The 24,399-nt window shown below is 38.5% G+C and overlaps 1 non-coding gene across 1 annotated transcript; it reads left to right on the plus strand.

Moving 5' to 3' along the window:
• Positions 1-10,349: 10,349 nt before the first annotated feature.
• On the plus strand, positions 10,350-10,421 carry TRNAV-AAC (transfer RNA valine (anticodon AAC)). Its single transcript has one exon. It is a non-coding gene; the product is annotated as a tRNA-Val (tRNA).
• The last annotated feature ends 13,978 nt before the right edge of the window (positions 10,422-24,399 follow it).

Here is a 24,399-nt window from a genome sequence, read left to right on the forward strand (position 1 = left end):
TTTGACAGAATGGGCTGCTCCTTATAGGAATAAACTTTACCTGACACAGATCCAATAGGGTACTGGTGGTTTCCTTACACTGTACTGATCCAAGTACTGGTTCTGCAGAAAACTTACAAGTGCAATAACCAGAGACACTCCCTTGGGTTACTTGGTTGCACTTTGAAAGGAAGGGATGGTCCACACAGCTTCCCTCTGGGTCATGAGACTGTCCCAGACAAAAGCTAACATCAGAAAGAGCACGCCTGGTCCTCAGGGGGTGGATTGGGCTGTTTGAAAGTTCTGATCTGCGTGTTTTTAGGCGGTATTTTCCTTCCTTAAGCTAAACGCCTCCCACCCAGGAGCATTCATTCCTCCTCAACTGACTAAATTACCCTTGAGCACAGATTCTCAGCTGTTTACCTTTTTACCTCAATCAATAAGGATGTGAGAGCAAATAGCTTGACCTCTATTAGTTGAAACAGCATGCGCATGTCGTTGAGGTTTTTACTGTGCTCCAAGTCTGTTCAGGGACCTGAAACCAATTGAAACTACTCTGAGAGTCTGAATTTGGGACAGTTTGGATGCTGCCTAGTCTCTGCCGGGACATTTCTTCTTTTGAATGTGTGTCTGTATTGCTGGAACATTCCTTGCCATGTATTTGCACTCAGCTGGCACAGTTTACCTGTTTCTAGATACAAGCCTCAGTCACAACCATGGCTCCAATGAGGAAAGCCTCTGCTAGCACTGAAGCCCAGAGGCCTGACCAAGGGGAGAGGGGTTGGAGTGAATATGTCAAGGATGGTTCCTGCAGCCAGGGGCAGGCAGTTGACAACAGGTGTGCAACCGGCCAAGATCTCCACCTGTGGATGGAAGCTTTGGATGGGGGCAGGGGATGTCAGGTAGCTGGAAATAGGCAGAACTCCAAGCTCAGTGGTGGTCAAACCCAGGAAGATTTGTCAGGAGGGCATGTGGCTCCATTCCCTGAGAAGGAAGGATCCTGGGAAGGAAAGCATACAGTAGAGACAGAGGCTGAGGCAGAAAAATCAGGGAGCCAGTTATTACCAGGAGACTGGTGGGAAAAATAATGCAGAAGCCGAAGTGCTGGAATGCATGACCAGAGTGGGGACTGTAACAAGGCCAACAGTGCTGCAAGGAAAAGCTACTTGGGATTATCGTGACCAAGGGGAAGATCTGTGTCTGATTATGGTCTGGGAGGAGGATGAGTTTCCTACAAGTCTATGGGGAGGGGCTGGGGAGACAGGACAGGATCAAGAAAGAAAGGAATTAAGAAAGTTCCAACCAAAATTGAGAGAGACACGTGTACCCCAATGTTCATTGCAGCACTGTTAACAATAGCCAGGACATGGAAGCAACCTAGATGTCCATTGGCAGACAAATGAATAAGGAAGCTGTGGTACATATACACAATGGAATATTACTCAGCTATTAAAGAGAATGCATTTGAATCAGTTCTAATAAAGTGGATGAAACTCGAGCCTATTATACAGAGTGAAGTAAGTCAGAAAGAAAAACACCAATATAGTGTATTAATGCATATATATGGAATTTAGAAAGATGGTAATGATGACCCTATATGTGAGGCAGCAAAAGAGACACAGATATAAAGAACAGACTTTTGGACTCTGTGGGAGAAGGGGAGGGTGGGATGATTTGAGATAATATCACTGAAACATGTAAATTATCATATGTGAAACAGATCGCCAGTCCAGGTTGGATGCATGAGACAGGGTGCTCAGGGCTGGTGCACTGGGATGACCCTGAGGGATGGGATGGGGAGGGAGGTGGGAGAGGGGTTCAGGATGGGAACACATGTACACCAGTGGCTGATTCATGTCAATGTATGGCAAAACCCACCACAATATTGCAAAGTAATTAGCCTCCAATTAAAATACATAAATAACCTTTTTAAAAAGTTAAGAAAGTTCCAGAGATTGGGACACAAGCAAAAGAGTACAGCAAGAAGCACCAAAGATCAAGATATAGGTAGAAGAACCCTCCCTGCCTCTATGGTCCTACTAACACTTCATTGTCAAAAACATCACAAAAGCTATAGGTTTCCTTGCTCTCTGAGCCTGTGCAGGCATGGTTGCTATGTGGGGTAGGTGCCCTCGTGGCTAATTCAGCTCTAGAAGACTTGGTAACTTGGCCCTCCTCTTAGCTGGGCTGCACTAGACCCTCTTATGTGACCTCCCCAGCCGCCAACATAGAGACTGGAGCTTCCCCAGGTGCCTCAGCCAACTTTGTTCAAGGGAACACTAATCTTAGGGGATTTGTGAATGGAGGCAGCATTGTGGCTGTGCCACTTTGGCTTCTTTTCCTTTCAGAGGGTGTCCAAGACTATCTGTGCATCCTTCTTTCTCCTTAATAAGGAAATCAGAGGCATTTTTTGTCTGCCATCAGCAGCTCCTAAAACTATGAGCCACCATAAAGCCATTAGCCCTCCTCATTTTCCCTGCTCCCACCCAACGCCCATTCACTCTGTGACTTGGGCCTTTAGCCTTTGCTCCTTTGACACCGCATTGCCGTATCTCTGTTAACTTTTCCTCCTTCCCAGGAACTTCCATTTTAGCTGCTTATTTGTTTAATTTACCTCGATTGCTGATGCTTACAAAAAGACTGAAGATGTAACAGATGGTGCCTTAGGATGGATAGATGTTATAGATGTAGAACTGTCAACACACCTATCTCAATCCCATTTTAACTTTCACTTTATGTCCCCCGATGGATTGTTGACAATGGGCTAAGCTGATGTGTGCTGCCGGCACCTGTATTCACATCAAGTTTAGTCATTCTTTTTTTCCTCCTGTTCTTCCTCCCTCACTCTACCCTCACTATATTTGGCTTTTCAGTGCTTTCGTAATGATCTCTATAGCATCTGTAAAAACTATTCCACCTCATTTAAAATGTAGCATAAAAAAAAAAAAAATAAAATAAAATGTAGCATAAATGATGGGGTTTTTGACAAATTAAATAATAATAAGAAACCATTTCCAATATTCTGTATTTTTCCATTAAGTTCCCCAAAAATAGTGATTATAGCAATAACATTCTCTCTCCACAGTTAATGATGTGCTAGCCCTGGTTTCATTAAAAATCTCATTATTCAGAGATTTATAACTCACCAAGAAATCTCCCATGCAGTTGGAAATAGACCCAATCTCAGTGCAGAAACTTACTTTTAAAGTATTTGAGTGAGGACTGAGTATACAGTGAAGAGACTGGTTAATAAATAGACATCTCAGGATGTTGAAATGATCAGGAAAAAAAAAATCAACAACATGAAACTTAACATATGTTATTGTTGAGTACTATATGCAGGTTGAAAATTTGTAAAATAGAGAGAATGGATATTTGTGGGTTAGAAGATCTGACTTTACTCCTGATTCTGTTCCCTAATTGCTGTTTAAGCAATTTTCTGGAATTTTCTGGTTTAAAGTTACTTTATCCATCTAAAGAATGAGCATGTGATCTCTAATATACATTTATACTCTTAAAACATCAACTGATTATAAAGTAGAGATTTAATTCCCTCATTCAAAGGAACAAGGACTACCCTAAGAAGTGCCTGTTTTCAGGGTTGGAATAGTGTGGGTGAGTCTGGAATATCTTGCTTTGCCAGAAATTAAGGAAGCTCAAAGAAATGCTGGGAACATGATAAAAGGAAGCAAGTGCCACCCTGAAGTGCTCTCACTGGCCAAATATGGGACTATTGGAGCACTAAGATGTTTAAATATGACAATAAATTATGAGAGACAGAACTAGAGAGATTTAAAAAACAGCAAATAATAAAGCAAATGGAGCAAAATGTTACAAAAATACATTTTTTTTCTGATTTCTTTAGGAGGAAAGTTAGGTCATTTATGTGAGATTTTTCTTGTTTCTTGAGTTAGGCCTGTATCACTATAAATTCCTTTCTTAAGACTGCTTTTGCTTTGTCCCATAGATTTTGGAAAGTTGTGTTTCTATTTTTCTTTAGTCTCAAGATTTTCTTTGATATCTTTTCTGATACCTTCATTGACCCATTGGTTTTTTAGTAGCATGTTGTTTAGTCTCCATGTGTTTGTGTTTTTTTTTTTTTTTTTCAGTTTTCTTCCTGAAATTGATTTCTAGTTTCATGCCATTGTGGTTGGAAAAGATGTTTGATATGATTTCAATCTTCTTAAATTTATTGAGACTTGTTTTGTGGCCTAGCACATGATCTATCCTAGAGAGAGTTTCATGTGCACTTAAAAAGTCTGTGTATCCTGTTGCTTTGGGGTAGAATGTTCTCTCTATATATATTAAGATATTTGGTCTAATATATCATTTAAGGTCATAGTTTCAATATTGATTTTTTTGTCTGGATGAGATCATTGATATCCAGATCAATTATATCCATTGATATAAGTGCAGTATTAAAGTTTCCTACTATTATTGTATTGCTGTCAATTTCTTTCTTTGTTTCTGTTAATATTTGCTTTATATACTTAGATGCTGCCATGTTAACTGCACATATATTCTCTTCTTGGATTGACCCCTTTACTATTATATAATTCTCTGCTTTAGCTTTTGTTATAGACTTTGTTTTAAAGTCTATTTTGTCTGATATGAAGAGTGCCACCTCAGCTTTCTTGTTATTTCCATTTGCATGGAAACCCTTTAATATTTCCTCACTTTGTGTGTGATTATAGCTCTGAAGTGAGTCTCTTGTAGACAGCACATAGCTGGAGTTTCATTTTTTATCCATTCAGCTACCCTATGTCTTTTGATTGAAACATTTAGTTGAATTATATTTAAAGTGATTATCGATCAGTATGTATTTATTGCCATTTCATTACTTGTCCTGCTTCTTTTTGTCATTCTTCTCTGGCCTTTTCTTCTTCTTCTAGTCTTTTCTTTTGTGGCTTGATGTAAATTTTTTAGTGTCATATTTAGGTTCTTTTTTTTTTTTTTTTGGTATATTTACTATAATTTTTTGTTCTGTTTTATTTCATTTTGTCTTCTTTGTGGGGATAATTTATATCAGCAGACAAATTATCTATTTGTTTTAAACTGGTGGTCATTTAAATTAAAATACATTCTAAAAGATTTACATTTTAATCTACCCCACATTTTATATTTACTATCATGTTTTACATCTTTATCTGTATCCCTTAACTGTTTTTAATAGTTACAGTTTATTTTACTGATTTTTAACCTTTGTACTACTAACTTTTAAGTGGTTGATCCACTGCCTAAACTGTACATTTACCTTTACCAGGGAAATTTTTTCCCTTCATATATTTTCTTCTTATTTCCTATTATAACCCTTTTTTTCCTTAAAGAAGAGTCTTTAATAGTTCATGAAAAATCAGTTTAGTGGTGAGAATCTCCTAGTTTTTTGAGAAATTCTATTTCTGTTTAAATTCTGAATGATATTCTTGTCAAGTAGAGTATACTTGGTTGTAGAGTTTTTTCCTTTCAGCTCTTTAAGTATATCACCCCACACCTTTCTAGCCTTCAAGTTTCTGCTGAAAAGTTCCCTTGTATGTGGCTCTTTTTCTCTTTTTTATATTAAATTTCTATCTTTAAATTTTGCCATTTTAATTATAATACATCTTGGTGCAGGTCTCTCTGGGTTCAGGGTTCCTTGATAGCTCAGTTGGTAAAGAATCTGCTTGCAATGCAGGAACTGTGATTTGATTCCTGGGTCAGGAAGATCTGCTGGAGAGGGGATAGGCTACCTACTTCAGTATTCTTGGGCTCAGCTGGTAAAGAATCTGCCTGCAATGTGGAGACCTGGGTTCGATCCCTGGGTTGGGAAGATCCCCTGGAGAAGTGAAAGGCTATCCACTCTAGTAGTCTGGCCTGGAGAATTCCATGGACTGGATAGTACATGGGGTTTGCAACGAGTAAGACATGACTGAGCAACTTTCACTTCATTTCACTTCTTTGGGTTTGTCTTGTGTGGGACTCTGTGCTTCCTGGACCTGGATATCTGTTTCTTTCCTCAGGTTAGGGATGTTTTCAGCCATTTTTCTATCAAATAAACTGTCTCTCTTTCTTCTCATTCTGGGACAAGTATTAGTACTCTTGATGTTGTCTCAGAGGTCCCATAAACTATCTTCATTAATCATTTTTTCTGTTCTGATTGGGTGATTTCCACCATTCTGGCTTTAATGTTGCTTATGGGTTCTTCTGTATCACTTAATCTGTTGTTAATCCTTACAGTATAGTTTTCATTTGATTGGTTCCTTTTTATATCTTTTAGGTCTTTGTTGAAGTTCTCACTGTGTTCCTGTATTCTTTTTCCAAGTTCAGCAAGCATTATTAAGACCATTGCTTGGAATTCTTTATTAGGTAAATTACGTATCTCCATTTCACTAGAATTTTTTTTTCTGGGATTTTATCTTGTTCTTTTATTTGGAACATTTTCCTATATCTTCTCATTTTGTTTGACTTTCTCTGTCTCTATGAAATAAGGTAAAGCAGTTATCTATTTTGGTCTTGAATGCATGTCCCTGTGTGGGAGTTTCCCTATACTCTGCGTTCCCAGTGGCTTCGGTGGGAGAGCTAGATCTGAAGCAACATGGTCTGGGGCTTTTGCCAGAACTTGCCAGGGCTGTTACCTTTGTAGGAGTGGACTGAAGCCAGGTGAGGGCAAGGGGAGCGGGTCTGGCTGGAGCTTGGTGCAGGTCAGGGCTTCTCCTCAGCATGGTGGAGACTGCCACCTTGGCAAGGGCTAGAGCTTGGTGGCAGCCATGAATTCTCCCACTGTATGTTGGTGGCTGCCACCTAGGCAGTTGGTTGATGGGCAGCTGGAGCCAAAAGGGCTAGAGTTGGAGGGCTTGCTAGGATGGTCTTGGAAGGCCAGCGACAAGCATCAGGCACTTTCTCTCTGCTGGAACTGGCAGCAAGCAAATCTGTGTGTGTGCCCTTAGAGGGCAGATCTTGGTTTTCTACAGCCCCCTGGCAAGTCCCTGGAGAAGGAAATGGCAACCCACTCCAGTATCCTTACCTGGAGAATCCCAGGGATGGAGGAGCCTGGTTGGCTGCTGTCTATGGGGTCACACAGAGTCGGACGTGACTGAAGTGACTTAGCAGCAGCAGCAGCTGGCAAGTCCCACTGGTTTTCAAAACCAGTCAAGAGAGCTTATCTTCCCAGCACCGGACCCCAGCATTGAGGTGCCCAGTGTTGACTTGAATCTCTCAGTTGTTAGGGAGGATCTTCAAGCTTGTAATATGCCCCTCGTCTTCTGGGTCACCCACTAGGGTATGGGACCCCACAAGACCACTTCTCTTCCCCTTCTACCATTCTTGGTGCTTTTTTTTTTTTTTTTTTTTTCTATCCTTGCTTATAGGAGAGCCATTCTACTAGTCTTCAGGTCATTCTCAGAGAGACTTCTGTGTGCATTTGTACTTTTGGTGAGTTTATGAGAGGAGGTAAGCTTAGGAGCTTCCTACTCTGCCATCTTGATTCTGTCTCCTTTTTTTTCCTTTTTAATGTGCAAACTTTGAGTTACCTGACTTAGAGTTCAGATAGGAAAAATCAAAAGCTAAGAGATAAATTTGCAATGTGAGCCAAAATTGCAATATGAGGTAAAATATCTGATCTTAGTACTTGTTCTACAGCAAACCTACATGTTCAGTAGATTATGTTAGAACACATCTAAAGTGCTGGGGTTAGTGCCTGCTGAGTTTTTCTCATTAAATGAGAATCTGAAAAACTTAGGTATATTCGCAGAAAGGTGACTAGAATGGTGAAAGGAACAAGCTATGAAAAGAAATTCAAGGAACTAGTAAAAGGCAACTGAAGTCAGCATGGGTAAGATGAAAATTATTATCTGATATTTGAAGAACTGGAATGCTCCAGAGAATAAAATATATTCACTTTAGCTCTACAGGGGAGGAACATAGGTAGATTTGACTGCACATGAACAGGTAATCTTTTTCTATTAAATTTTGCCATGAATGAAATAGTTACCATGAAACAATGAATTATCCTTACCATTTTAGCCTTTACAGTAATTGATCAGAAGCATTCCCCAAAGAAATGTGAGGGGGATGGTTGGTCTAAATTGGTGCTTCTCAATCCATTGGCTAGATAACTTTGGAAATTCTTGGAATTATTTTAAGAGATATTCAAATCAGTATGCAACCCAAGTATCTCTGGATCCAATAAATAAAGTCTTTCACTTGTATTTGATACTGTTTTCCAAATGTATGTGGATGTTATTTGATTATTAAATGGTTTCATTTCAAAAGCTTGCAGAATTGACACTCCCACATGATATTACATTTTGTTTCAGTATCCATCTTAAAAGAATAACTGTTGGATGCATGAGACAAGTGCTCAGGGCTGGTGCACTGGGAAGACCCAGAGGGATGGGATGGAGAGGGAGGCAGGAGGGGGGATCGGGATGGGGAACACATGTAAAACCATGGCTGATTCATGTCAATGTATGGCAAAAACCAGTACAATATTGTAAAGTAATTAGCCTTCAACTAATAAAAATAAATTAAAAAAAAGAATAACTATAGTCATCTGTGAAATCTATGCTTTTTCTTTCTTTTGTTCTCCTATAGAAGAAGACTTAAAGAAACAGAGGTGAACTCTATCCTTCAATATTATAAAGATATTAATCTTCCAAGTTGTTAATAAATTTAATGGAATTCTAATTAAAATTTTGACTAGTTTTGTGGTAGACAGATGTAGGAAGATTTGGCTAATTGTTTCTAAAATTTATTTGCAAAGATTAATGTTCCAGAAGGCCCTTTCCTCCCCTAAAAGTATTAATAAGAGGATTTATGTCCTACCAAATAGAAAACTCAAAACTACTACAATGAAGCTGATGGAGAGTTTAAATGAATGGAAGATGAGAAAGAATCTCAAGCCAGGCTCACATATATGAGAATTCAACATCTGATCAGGATGTAACAGCTGTGTTTTGCAGAGAAAATAAAAGGCACCTAAATAAATCAGATATGTACTTACAGATCTGATGTCTAAAGAGGTACTTTCAGGACAGGGTCTTTGGAATGACCCAGAATACTTCAGCCTGCCTGCCAGAAGCCCTACTATATCAGCCCCTACTAGGAAAGGAGAGGATTAGAAGGTCACCACTGGAATTACAGGGCTTACTGAAGCTATGACCCAAGAAGCAGGAACCTGTTCTCTTCACCATCTTAATTTATACCTGAAGAGAGAAGCCTGAACTGTTGCTGCATAAATGTCCCGTGTTTCCAAGACCTTAAAAAAACCTTCATGAGTGCCCCTTTCCAGAAGCATCCAATCTCTACTGAGAATTCTTGTTGCAAAATCAGTGCTTGGTTAGAAGGGAAGATTAGGTTAGGAAAGAAGGTTGATAGTAGAGAGTCTACAATGTGTATTACCAGGAAAAATATATCGCCAGGGAAAACAATGATTATTTAGTTATTTCCACTTTGAAAAAGGGCCAGGTCCACTCAATATTTAAATGAGAAATAATAATAATAGTAACAACAATTATGATGAACATAATAATAACTGAGAACTGGTCTAGATCAGAGGTTAATAAACTTTTTCTATAAAAGGCTAGAGAACAGATTATTTTTTACTTTGTGAGTCATATTGTCTTTGTCATAACTACTCAATTCTCCCACAGTAATGGGTAAGCAAATAGACAGTATATGAATGAATGAGTGTGACTGTGTTCCAATAAATCTTTATTTACAAAAACAGGTGGTGGGTCAGATTTAGCCTGCAGACTGGAATTTGCCAGCCCTTGGTCTGGGAGATAATCACTGAAGTGCCTTCTTACATTAAGATTCTATATCACTGAAAACTGTGCTGATGTAAGTATTAATAAGTGCTTACCTATTGAAATCAGTTTTGTTTTGTAATCACTTAGCTTGGAAGTATCATTTGTAGCAGTTTCATGTGCAAACAAAATAATCTGTTTTTTTGTGTTGTCTTTTTTAAAAAAGAAAAGAAATTGGTAAACTGTCAAGCGATTCAACTTTATAGTCTTTGAGCCTGAGCAGTTCATTAATTCAGACATCTTGGCAGAGATGGCATCAGTGGGCACCTTGCTTATGCCTCTGCCCTGAAAGAGGAAATGCGTAATCTAAAGTCGGTGAGAACAAAATCATGACTTTTTATGAAACCGTTGCATTCTATCAACATTGCCAAAGAACTTGAAAAGAGAGGTGAGCTCTACTTGTTCTGCTAATGCTTACACCAATATTCTCATCTTCCTCCCCAATCACACGCACAGTTACCCACAAAGGCACACACACCTACATATGCTCACACGCGTATACACCCACGTACACTGCCATTTTTGATGGCTCTAGTTTTTTGGAGACTGTCAACTTCATATAATCAGTTCACTGATCTCATAATCATATCCCTGGTAGCTCAGATGGTAAAGTGTCTGCCTAACATGCGGGAGACCCAGGTTCGATCCCTGGGTTGGGAAGATCCCCTGGAGAAGGAAATGGCAACCCACTCCAGTGTTCTTGCCTGGAAAATCCCATGGACTGAGGAGCCTGGTAGGCTACAAAGACATGGGGTCGCAAAGAGTCGGACACGACTGAGCGACTTCACTTTCACTTTCATCCCATAATCTCAAAATTTTTAGTTTAGAACTACTGAGAGTGCTTGGGCTAAGAAGGAGTTGATGCTTCCACTGGTGTTAGCTGATCTTAACTAACCATTTATCTAACTGATTGGGAACTTTACAGCAAAACAAAAATTCTAACAGCAGATGTTTTTTGAGCTGGGACAGACTTTTGGGATTTTCAGGATCAACGTCCCCACCTCCCACCCTGCCCTTCTTTTATAGAATAAGAAACAGGTCTAGAGAGATGAATTTACACAAGTTGTTAGTAGAGCTCAATTATGGAATACCTGCCTTTTGACAATTAAATTTTCTGATAAAGAGAGGTTTTTAGGCAATAAATCACTTCAGAAATGTTTAAAAAATATGAAGGACTGAGGAAAAAGCTCACCCACATTTGTTTGTTTGGAAGACTTAATTTTATATGAACCAGTTTTCAGTATAAGCTATTCATGCTTCTTCTGTAAATGTCATACCAGTATTTTAATTTCCATAGGTTAAGGTAGATTTCTCATACAATTTTTTTTGAAATATTTTCACTGCTTTGAGGTCTTAGTCATAAATTAACAAGGAGTTTGTATAATAAGTAGGCTTCAAAAAAATCATACCTCAATCATAAAGCCAAAGTAAAAAACATAATATCAAGAATAACATTTCCAGATTTTATATGCTACATAGAAAATTCATAATTCTATTTATGTAGGAAAAATATACCAATCTCTTACTTAACCTCTGATCATGTTTCTTAGATGTGTGGGTATGTTCTGAATCATACATGCCTATCCAGATAGGGATTACAATAATTCATGTTCTGAAGATTAGGAAGGCTGATCTTTAGCCTCACTGTCTTCTTCTTCTAAGTGAGTTTTGCCACCTCTTTGGTCTGGATATTTAGGGGAAAAAAAGGATCTTGTCAGCAAATCTTAGAACTAGATATCTTGGTGAATAATGGGAACATCTTGTCTCAGTAGAGGAGATTAATGTTACCTCTGTGGAACAGACTCTGATATCTGGAGGAAATTTAATACCAGAGGCCAAAGTTTCAGTAATGCACTTGAAAATGTGTACTGCCCAAACATGTAACATAAGATAGAAAAATCATCCTTTATCACAGTTTATAAAAAGGTCTAGCTTCTCAGTTATAATAAAAAATTACTAATTTTTCTAAAAGTGAGACAAATTACACTTGTGTGGTTTAATTTGGCAAGTAGAGGACAATGTAACAGAAGTACTAGAAATAATTTAAATAAAGATATTGAGAAAAGAACACTAAGTAAATATTCTCAGGAAAAGCTGGGGAGTAAAATTCTTAAATTCCTAAACACACATGGGATTCAAGATTATTTATTACCTTACAGTGGAAAATAATGATATTACAGGCCTTTTTAGGATAATTTTTTAAGAATTGAGTGTTTTGAAAGTCATGTGTATATTAACTCATGGCTCCTCAAAGTCCATTTGAACCCAAGAACTCAGGACTATCTACACTATCAACTAATTCTTCACTTATATTTATCAAACTGATGTCAAATTGTAAGAATGGAATATAAAAGTCGAACAGGAGCATGCTTAACTTAAACCTATACATTTCACAAAAATTTAGGAACTGAACTTTGAATGAGGAAGGCAGACTAAGCATAAGTTTTTTTTTTAATATCTCCTGTCCCCCAAACAACAATGAGGTTAGTAAATACAATAAAGCAGTTCAGCAAATCAGAAATATCGTTGAATTTATGGAAGATATAATGCAGATAGGAACTCCATGGTACCGGTATAATATGTATCTGTAGAGCTTAGCCATAATATCACATCTATATGATGACAAAATAAAGTATTTTCCTACAATTAAGGGTTTTTCAAGTATTCTTCCCATAACTTTTATGAAAAAAATTATTTGAGGATATAGTCCAGCAAAACAAAAAAGGGAACCAAAAAATGACAGGCAATATGGGTTCATAGAGACAGTGGAGCTAATTAGAAATAAATTAAAAAGAAATTCCTGTAAGAAATCTGCACAGCAGCTACAGAAGGAAAAGAGTCCAAGTTAAAACAAGAAATAGCTCTATGATGAATGTCAAGAAGAAAATGGAGACCATTGCATAAAACATAGACTTTAGCCTGCCAGGCTCCTCTGTCCATGGGATTCTCCAGGCAAGAAAACTGGAGTGGGTTGCCATTCCCTCCCTACTCCAGGGGATGTTCCCAACCCAGGCATCAAACCCAGGTCTCCTACACTGAGGACAGATTCTTTACCATCTGAGTCACTAGGGAAGCCCTTTTAAATAGTTAAGAAAGGTGTATGCTTTTTGTTAGGGTTTCCCAGGTGGTAAAGAACATGCCTGCCAATGCAGGAGACATAAAAGACATGGGTTCCATCCCTGGGTAGGGAAGATCCCCTGGAGGAGGGCATGGCAACCCACTCCAGTATTCTTTCCTGGAGAATCCCATGGACAGAGGAGCCTGGAGACCTGTAGTTCATAGGACCACAAAGAGTAGGACATGACTGAAGTGACTTAGTACGCACATGGTTTTTATTAACAAAGAGAAGGAGACAACATTTTCAGGGTGAAAAAAAAAGACTAAATGAAAGGTCAAGATCTACAAACAAAGACACTAAAATATAGCATTATTTGAGGATCTATAAAGTATAAGAAAAGAGATTTAACATTTGATGATTTGAATGATCTCGTTGGAAAAGTTTAGGCTTAGTGACATAGGATTGTATTTCCTTTTTATGAAATGAAGTATTTTTCAGCAAGTAAGAATTCCTTTTATTCTAGAACATCTTGTTCACTGTATTCTCCCTACTGGCCAAGCTGGCATTTGGGATACCAAAGATACTCAAGAACTATATATAGACCAACTGACTGTGGCAAACAGTACTGATTGCTTATAAAATACCTGCTTCAGGTTGGAAACAGGTTCTACCCATTTCCTACTCTAGATTGTTTTTAAAACTGGAATCAGAGCCTACTTTTTAAGCCACTGACTTAGCCAACTCTGGAAGATTTTGACTTTTTGCTGTGTGAGGCAGTGAATCCCTTTGGTTAATACTTTCTTTAGTATTTTTAAAACTTCAATGGATGATCTTCTAACTAACATAGAATTTGTTACCGTAAGTAGAATGTTGGAAGTAACAGATACTAAAAATATGAAATTTGTTGAGGACAGAAATCATTAAGATATAGGACAGAGAGAATCCATTTTCTAGGCTGGGCAGTTGATGGTCTTGTTATGTGATGGGGAAATATATTATCAGACTATGAATTTTGGTACCTTGAACTCAGACAGTTTGCTGAATGGAGTTATAATTTTTTTTAATGATGGGAAAAAATATGGTATTTCTTGAGGCTTCTAGATATGTCTTATGATTTCAAAAAAGGGAAATGTAGTCTGAAGATAGACTACCCTAAAAACAGCAGAAAGACAGCATAGCTTTGCTAAGACAAGCATTTTCTGTTTGTGGCTTGCAATATAAGTTAATGGAGAATAATATTAGAAAAGTTGAATGATATCTGCTGAAGTAGAGGGACCTCATCCAAAGTTAGGATTGAATGTCAAGACTGATGATGCTATACGCACACAAATAGGGGATAAAACATTTTCTGACTTACATAATGGAAGTCTCTGGGCAGGCCTCTCCCGCAGGTCCAAAATGGATTGGGAGAGCAAAGAAAGGTGACTGGCCTGGGTTTTTACTGTAGTTAGCGGGTGGCACTGGGTCAGAGTTTGTACATGGAATGGGCTTTGCATTGTTTGAATTTCCCGCTGTCCCCAAAGGAAAGCCTGGACTTTCATATCTGCTTGTCCGGATACGCGGCAAAAGTGGAAGAGGGAAGGGCGAGGTATAAACACTGCTAGCAATAAAGCATTGTAAAGTGGAATGAGATTTCCCACTACAAAAGCCAGTACTTTTTGTTCTACTTCCACATATAAAACAAGCAGAAGTAGGAAAATAAGAGACTTAGCAGAAGATAAGGCTTCCCTGATAGCTCAGTTGGTCAAGAACCACCAGCAATGCAGAAGACCCCCGTTTGATTCCTGGGTTGAGAAGATCCCCTGGAGAAGGGATAGGTTACCCACTCCAGTATTCTTGGCCTTCCCTGGTGGCTCAGCTGGTAAAGAATTTGCCTGCAGTGCAGGAGACCTGGGTTCAATCCCTGGGTTGGGAAGATCCTCTGGAGAAGGGACAGGTTACCCACTCCAGTATTCTGGCCTGGAGAATTCAATGGACTGCATAGTCCATGGGGTCGCAAAGAGTCAGACACAACTGAATGACTTTTATTCCCTTTCAAGAGTGGTAAGACTGGGTCCTTAAGTCTCTCCTAAGAAATCTCTGCTTCTTGAAAGGGAAATATCTGGCAGCACTGACCAGACTGAGGGTGGGTGGTCTTTTCTCTTCTAAGTGTCTTGCTTCTCTCTGCCTTGATGGAGGATCATGAAGCAAAGGCAGACGATAGGAGACAGGAATTTTCAAAGGTCATATCTAGACAAGAGTCTTCCCATTGATTATTTTATGGAGTTGCCTAGAAACAGATACACTAATACACCTTCTCAGTTATTAAGAGAACTGTATTGCCAAAGAAAATTCAAGCATAGTGGCATCAGCTGGTGATTGTTCATCTTTTAAGGAAACACCAGGACCCTTGAAATTACCTGTGATGAAGTAGGCTACTAAATCTGTAGTTTCTAAAACTTTCTAATGACCATCTGAACTGTAGCTTAGAGTATAATGAGCTAGCATGATTTCTGAAGAGGGAATAATCGGAACATGAAGGACAGTGGTCAGGGAAATCCTTCCAGGGTGTGTGTGCACTTGTGTAATTCCAAAATCTTCACCTATCACAACAGCAAAACAGAAATGCTCAACAGGTTAAAAGCAGAAAACTATAAGAACTGAGTTGGGGAGAGATGATAAAATAGAATTTATTTACTTAGATAAAAGTAGATAGATGGTTTACTTAGTATCAGACACTTTTGCACATTAATCCCTGTGACAGTCCTGCAGAACAGGGAATGTTAGTCTCATTTTTAGTGAATTTCAGAGATGCTAGATTACTTATCAGTATTACTCATGTTACAGGCATCTCTCTCTCAGTCGTGTCTGACTCTGCGACCCCATGGACTCTAGCCCACCAGGCTCCTCTGTCCATGGGATTTCCCAGGCAAGGATAGTTGCCATTTCCTTCTCCAGGGGATCTTCCCAATCAGGGATTGAACCCGCGTCTCCTGTGTCTCCTGTATTGCAGGTGGATTCTTTACCTGCTGAGCCATCATGGACACAGGTGTTTACACTCAGTTCTGGTGGACTGAGTCCCTCTCCTTAACTCTGGGGTACTCTGAGTGTTCCATGGAAAGAATTCAGGGCACTCTGTACCTTTTTCCTTCTCAGAAGACTCAGCATCATGTCTTTCAAGCTCTTTTCTTATAAAACAATACTTATCTATCTATCTTAAAACTGGCTTTTGTGAAAGGCAATTTAGCAAGAGGCTTTGTTTATGAAAGGAAAAAATCCAATCACGTTATAAAGATGTTCATCCTTGAGAACAAAAGAAGACAAGTAATAGACTGGATGTTAATTGAGGCAGATGCCTGTGAGAATAATTTGAAGTAATCTGTGAACAATAAAATGAAGTTAGCACTCTTTGCTGTGTTAGCAGTGCTCTTCAAGTATTGCCCACCTAATAGAGTCTCTTGTAGTAGCCAGGGGAGCAAAACCTCGTAATGGAACTTTTTCAAGTTGTTTGAAAAGAGAGTCCTTCAAATCAACCAAACTCTTCGAAGTTCTCAACCCTCACATGCTACAGTGATGTATAACATAATCACTTCATTGTCATTAAATTTTTATAGCATGTATCAAATATCCACAGTATTCATGGATTAGGAGCCAGGAGTGAATACACATCTAACGTGGAAGAAGATTAAAAAAATGTAAATTATATGTATACATATGTCTGTGTGCAGTAATGACTAGAAGCAATAATTTGCCTAAGTAGCATGCCGAAATGAATTCAGGAAAAAGAAATATGTTGGAACATTACAGTTTCTCTATTATCTTTTCAATTCTGTTATAAATCATCTCCCATTATAGTACATTAATTATTAATTACATTTTCATTCTGTTTCCCCTCTTTTGAAATGTTGGGGTAGTCTAATTTTGACATCAGAAAAATTTCTCTATTTTTATCTTGTGTTTTAAGTGAAAAATAATTATTTTCAATTTTTCCTTGTTAAGAGTAAATGTTGGACTACTGCCTTGCATTGAAAACTCATAAACTTTAAGTAACAAGACTTGGGAAGTTTATATTGATTTAATTTATTAACTGATGCTAATGAGCTAGTGAGTTTCAAACAATTCTTCCTTTACTGACTCAACTGGCTTTTATATTATCTCAAATTAGAATTTTTAACTAGTAAGTTACTTATCTGTTTCTAAATAATAACGATATTTTAAAAAGATTGTCTCAATAGCAAGTCTTATGCTGTATCTAACAAGGCATGTCAACTCTACCTTTTGTTATCATTTCATTTGGTTACTGTTCTCTACAAAGACAAAGAAGAAATTTTAGGAACACAATCTGCTTCTAGTAAAGCTGTGGCAGACTGTATTTTTCAAAGATAATTGCACACATGCTCTTCTCCTCTCTCTAAGAGCTGGAACTGTGTCTCCCTTCCTAGAATTTGAGCAGAGCTTTGTAACTCTTCTGACCAGCAAACTCGTACGACAGAATCCATGCCATTTGTCTTCCGAGTCTAGGTGATGGGAGCCGCACAGCTTCTGTTTTGCTCTCAGACACTCACCTTGAAATGGTGTGAAAGTCAGCCATTTTGCTGTAAGGAAGCCCAAACTAACCCTCGTGAAGAGGCTACATGTAGAAGAACCGAGGCCTCCAGCCAACAGCAGGGATCAATCACCAGATGCGTGGGTGAAGAAGCCTCCAGTTGCCTCCACTAGCTTTGAGCTGCCCAGCCCTGTACCAAGTGGGTAGAAATGAGCTGTGCTCATTGACCTCTGGCTAGAGGGCAGGTTCACAAGTAAAATGAATATTATGATTGTTTTAAGGTAACTTTTGTTGTGGTTTGTTGCACAGCCATAGTAGCTATAAAGTAGTATTGCTCATTGGATAATGTGAGGTGGTAGTTTAGTCATTCAGTCGTGTCCGACTCTTGCAATGCCATGGACTGTAGCCGGCCAGGCTCCTCTGTCCATGGGATTCTCCAGACAAGAATACTGGAGTGGGTTGCCATTTCCTTCTCTGGGGGATCTTCCTGACCCAGGGATCAAACCCTGGTCTCCTGCATTGCAGGCAGATTCTTTATCAACTGAGCCAACAAGAAAGCCCACTGGCTAATGTGAAGCTTCTTTAAATTAACTGGATAACAATTCACTTTTCTCCTAAACACAAAGAAACCAAAATCTGATGCGTCCCCACCTCCCATTAGAATTCTTAAGCAAATAGGAATTACTGTTTGGAATCAGCATCCTGAGATGATCCAGCCCAGGACTGTTTTCCAACAGTGATAAGAGATAGTTTGTAAGAAAAAGTAAGATATTTTTTTCTTTTCAAACATCTTCAAACTTTTGGTTTAAAATATTTTCATTTCCCTGACAACTTCTTCTACTTTTAAGACTATTATTTTTAGAGCAGTTTAAAGTTCACAGCCAATTTGAGAGGAAGTTTCAGAGAATACCAATTTACCCTCTGACCCCACATGAATAACCTCCCTCACTACTGTCAATATGGGCTTCCCTGGTGGCTCAGATGGTAAAGAATCTGCCTGCAGTGCAGAAGACCTAGGTTCAGTCTCTGGCTTGGGAAGATCCCCTGGAGAAGGGAATGGCAACCCACTCCAGTATTCTTGCCTGGAGAATCCCATGACAGAGAAGCCTGATGCTACAGTCCACAGGGTCACAAAGAGTAGGACATGACTCAATGACTAACACACACAGTGTCACTATGTACCTACACTGACATATCATATTCACCCAGAGTCCAGAGCTTACCTTAGGGTTCACAGTTGGTGTTGTACGTTCATTGAGTTTGGACAAACGTATAATGGCATGTGTTCATCATTTTAGAATCATACAGAATATTTTTACAGCCTTAAAAATCTTCTATACTCTGCTGATTCATCCCTAACCTCCCCCTGCCCCCAGGCATGGCAACCACTGATCTTTTAACTATCTCCGAAGTTTTGTTTTTTCCATACAATTGGAATCATATAGTACATCATTATTTTAGATTCATTTCTTTGACTTAGTAATATGCATTTAAGTTTCCTCCATCTCTTTGTGCCTTGATAGCTCCTTTTGTTTTAGTGATGAGTAATATTTTGTTGTCTAGATGTGCTACAGTTTATTAATCCATTCATCCCACTGAAGGACATCTTGGTTGCTTCCAAGTTTTGGTGATTGTGAATAAAGCTATTATAAACATTTGCATTTAGGTATTCGTGTGGACACAGTTTTCAACTTCTTTGGGTAAATATCAAGGACTGCAATTACTGGATCATATGGTAAGAGTATGTTTAGTTTTGTAAGAAACCACCAGACTGTCTTCCAAACTGGCTGTTCTGCATTCCCACCAGCAATGAATGAGTTATTGTTGGCTCTACATGCTTGGCATCATCTGGTGCTGGCAATGTTCCAGATTTTGGCCACTGGAATACGTGTGCAAGAGTATATTATTGTTTCAACTTGCATTTTTCTGATTACTTTTGATATGGGCCATATTTTTATATGACCATGTGCTGTCAGCATATTTCATGAGGTGTCTATTCAGGTCTTTGGCACATTTTTCAGCTACTTATTTTCTAACTATTTAAACTATTTTTATTTTCTTATCGTTGAGTGTTAAGAGTTCCTTGTATAGTTTGGATAACAATGCTTTCTCTGATGTGTCTTTTGAAAATATTTTCTCTCAGCTCGTGATTTATCTCTGCATTCTCTTGGCATGGCTTTTCACAGAACAGAAGTCTTAATTATAATGAAGGTCAGCTTATCAATTCCTTCTTGCATACATCATACCTTTGGTGTTGTGTCTAAAAAGTCATCACCCTACACAAGGTCATCTAGGTTTTTTTTCCCTATGTTATCTTCTAGGAGTTTCATAGCTTTGAGTTTTACATTTAGCTCTGTGATCCATTTTGAGTTAATTTTTGTGAAGAGTATAAGATGTACATCTAGATTCATTTTGGGGGTAAATACCAAGGACTGCATGCACTTCATGTGGCTGTCCAGCTGTTTCAGCAGCATTTATTGAAAAGACTGTCTTTATTCCATTGTGTTATATTTGCTCCTTTATCAAAGATCAGTCAGTTATATTTACGTAGGTGTATTTCTGGGTTCTCTATTCTGTCCCACTGATCTGTATATTATTTTATCAGCACCAAAGACTTGATCACTATGGCTTTATAGTAAATCTTAAGGTTGGATAGTGTCAGTCTTCCCCTTTTATTCTTCTCCTCGACATTGTGTTGGCTACTCGAGCATATGAATAACTTAGGACCAATTTGTATAACGAAACAGAACATGATAGTGTTCTGACACTAACCTTCAACTTTCCATATCTACAAGTTGGAACCATGTGTGCTTCATAGGTTTTTCTCTTCTTTGATTTTGCTGGATTTCTCTTCTTCTTGAGTCAATCATGTTCTAGTAACCCTTGTCTACTTAATGTGTTGCAGCTTTTTCAAGACTGATATAGTCACAAAAGAATTTTTTCAACAGAACTTTTGAATAAGAATTTTCCCCAATATGACATGTAAGAGGGTTTGCATCTTCCAACACATTCTACAAATAATCCTCGCTAGTCACTTATCAACCAGCCCAGAAATGTTGCAGCCCTGCTCTCCACCCTGTGTGGCTCTGTGGGGTCAATCTTGGGCCCCCTTTATGTACTGTCTAAGTTGTAATGGAATTTTGAACGCTTTTATCTGCTTTCCAGCATGAAAAATATTTCTGTCATTGAGTTTCCAAACTAAAATTAGATTTTCCTTTGAGCAGAAGCATGAATGCCATTATGCCTTATGGTTAATTCTGTTAAGGATCCCAACTCGTTTACACCCACTTTAATGTGACTTGCATTTCAAGGTTTAGTGTCCTGGGAAATGTCCCTTGAGATGATTAATGAAAAACAAGTCCAACATGAGGTAGGTTGGACAGCACTGTATTGTACACTTCTCCCTTGGAAATTCTTACAGCATCTTAGGGATTTCTGGACTCTGGGAAGTCCTACAGTAAAGACTTTTGTCTTAAGATAAAATTTCCCCAACTTAGTTTGAGCTGATGGCTTGATTTATTTGTTTTTGCAAGATATCTATTAACTTCTTTGGGGACTTATGGGGCACATGGAGAATGCTTGTGCAGGGTTTTAAAGAAAAAAGCACTCCTGTAATGGCTCTCATCTAAACATCACAACACTTCTGAAATGTATTCAGAGAAAAGAATCAAATTTTATGAAAGCAGAAGCTAATTCTTCTAGTTTTTGTTGTTTAGTAGCTACATTGTGTCCAACTCTTTGCAACCTCAGGGACTGCAGCACACCAGGCTTTCCTGGACTTCATTCACTATCTCCCGGAGTTTGCTCAAACTCATGTCCGTTGAGTTGATGATGCCATCCAGCCATCTCATTCTCTGTCACCCTCTTCTCTTCCTGCCCTCAATCTCTCCCAGAATCAGTCTTTTCCAGTGAGTTAGCTCTTTCCATCAGGTGGCCAAAGTACTGGAGCTTCAGCTTCAGCATCAGTCCTTCTGATGAATACTCAGGGTTGGTTTCCTTTAGGATTGACAGGTTTGATCTCCTTCTTCTAGTAGGTAAGTGAAAAACAGAGACAGCTTTCATGTGCCTGGCATCCAGACGACTACTCCACAGGCTGAAGGAAGTGCTAATATGATGACTGTGTAATAAACATGATACATGTAAGAAACATGAATTTGATTTGCTCAAAAAGAAAAAACTAATCTCTCTCTGTGCTTATTTCTGAGTGCATAGGCTTGAGCTAAATGCACACAAATAAGATTCTGAAAAGATGGCAATGGTTGAACTTAAAGCATGGTTCAATATTGACCTGGCTGAGTTCATAAATCCAAGCCTTGGGACCTGTGGTCTCAGGACCTCCAACACTACAGAAGTCATCACGATTTGTGGCCTGAAAAGTAGGAGGTCTGCTGGTTTGAGCATAAGCCCAGAAACACAGACCCTCTTGGTACTAATCCAGTGCCCACAGTACTTAGGAAACTTAAGGATAGAACCCCTTTCAGTAGTTTGGATGCCAATCAGAGAACACAAGCCATTGGCTTCTATTTCATTTTCCTTTGATGCAGGAGAACTATGGTTCCACATTGAATCCTGCATCCCTTACACAGGCAGCCCAGTTGGAAGATACGATGTTACCAGACATCCCTGGCAGAATTTCTCTTTTTGAAAAGTAACCACCAAAGACACATGTAGTTTTAAAGGTTTTTCCACAGCAGTCAACAGCCAAAATGCCTGACTTCCAGTTGTAGCTTATTAATAAGCCAAAATCTTGTTACGTTGGAAATTTCCTTCACGTAGGCTTTCTAGAACTTTTGCTAATGGAACTTTAGCAATTCACTTTTTTTTTATGGCTTTAAGTGATCTTTTAACACAGCTTCATTGTTTCATAGCCAAAAGCTGTTCATAATGAAGCTAGTTCATCCAAACTCAAGTCTGAAGTATATGCTTACATACCTATTATATAGGGATTTTAATAGGGAGGATCATGTTTTCATTATTTCTAAACTCATTTAGAGTCACAGAAATTAAAGGCTGAAGATTTCTGTGGTATTTGTTATTCTTCACTAAGTAATGTGTACATTTATAAATCTGAAGGATTTGGTTGAGAATTCAACTGAACTTCATAAAAGTGAAAGTGAAAAGTGTTAGTCACTCAGTAGTGTTTGAGCTCTTTGCAACCCCGTGGACTGTGGCTACAGGCTCTTCTGTCCATGGAATTCTCTAGGCAAAAATACTGAAATAGGTTGCCATTCCCTTGTCCAGGGGATCGTCCAGACCCAGGGATCAAATCTGCATCTCCTTCATTGCAGGCAGATTCTTTACCGTCTGAGCCACCAAGAACTTTATAAAACATCAGGCTAAGAAAAATATAAATATCTTATACTGACGCATATATATGGAATCTAAAAAGGTGGCACTTATGAATTAATTTTCAGGGCAGCAATGGAGAAACAGACATAGAAAACAAACCTATAGACATGGCAGGGGTGGGTGGTGGGTGGAGAGGAGGGAGGTGGGTAAGATGTATGGAGAAAGTAACATGGAAATTTACAAGACCATGTGTAAAATAGAGAGCCGATGGGAATTTGCTGTATGGCAAAGGGAACTCAAGCAGGGGCTCTGTGACAATCTAGAAGGGTGGGGTGGGAGGGAGATGGGAGAGAGGTTCGGGAGGGAGGGGACATGGGTGTATCTATGGCTGATTCTTGTTGATGTACGACGGAAAAACACAAATTCTGTAAAGCAATTATCGTCCAGTGAAAAAAATAAAGTGGCAAAAAAAATTAATCTTGATTTAGTTTGACACTGTGTCCTGTTATCTAATGTGGAGAAATGGACTGGATCGTTAGGCAGCCCCGGGTATTCTTACATCAAAACATCTGGCCAAATGAAAAGGTCCAGCAGATATTTTCCTAAGAGAGACTGTGTTTTGATCAGGGTGGTGACAAAGCCTGCATGTTAATGCGGAAATGGATCTGAACCTGTGTGCTTGGCCACTGCCTTCCGTTCCACTCATTGCTGTTCATGATTAACAAATCCCTCCTTTCTTTTCCACTCAAGACTGACCTTTCAGTTCATATAATTTAGATTTAAAATGTGCTAGAGTTGTTTGGTACTGTGTGGAAAGAGAGACTTACCAAGGAAATTGGCTTGTCTAAGCCAAAGCTATTTAGGGAGCAGAGCTAAAATAAAATCTCTTAAATCTCAGTTCAGTGTTTTTTTCAACCCTACCATCCTTCCTTCCTGTGTTGATAAAACCCAGAAGAGAGGGATAGTGGTTGAGATGAAGAAAGATGTGTATAGTAGAAGGAATGCTGTGTAGTTTGGAAAACACGTTAAGGATGAAGAACTGCAGGAACTATATTGTCTCCAGACTGCAAATGCAAACACAGTAGTTTAATTGTAGTACATTAAGTTGCTTATGTTAAGTGGATATTCAAGTTAAACAGAATGGTCCACACTTCCTTATCCATAAAATTATAATTGAAAAAGCTCTAAAAATGAAAAGATTATTGGGTCTCACTCCAAAGATTTGTAATAAAGTTTTATGCACATCTTTGGGCATTAAATATAATTATGGAGAAGTTTAAAGGCTGTGTGATTTTTTTTTAATTGTTTAAAAATAATTTTAGTTTTCCATGGTGATTCCCCTAGGATTTTTTCCTTATTGCTGAAATTCACTAACTTGTCAGAGGTTTAAGACAGTCTTTAAGAATATTTTGGAATAATACATGGAATCTATGTGTCATTTGTTATCACTTCTAGAAATATCAATCAGACAATGTTTGAACTCCTTTGTCTTCAATATCTATCTCTATTTCTAATCACTTTTCTTAGTTTTCATAATATTTTGTGTGATTTTTCTTTTGCTTTCAACCATATTGCTGTTTTCAGTTGTATTTTTCTACGAGTTTTCAGACCCTAAAACAGTTTTTATCCTTCTTTTCTACCTCCTTTCTCTGTTCTGCCAGCTTACTTTTCATCTTTTGCTGTTTTATTATTCTTTCCTTGAGTTCTTACTTCTCCTTGAGCTCTCTTTTATGGGAAAAAAAAAAAAAAGCACGGTGTATTAAGTT

The sequence above is a fragment of the Dama dama genome, chromosome 30 (assembly GCF_033118175.1).
Source record: "Dama dama isolate Ldn47 chromosome 30, ASM3311817v1, whole genome shotgun sequence".
In the NCBI taxonomy this organism is placed as follows: Eukaryota; Metazoa; Chordata; class Mammalia; order Artiodactyla; family Cervidae; genus Dama; species Dama dama.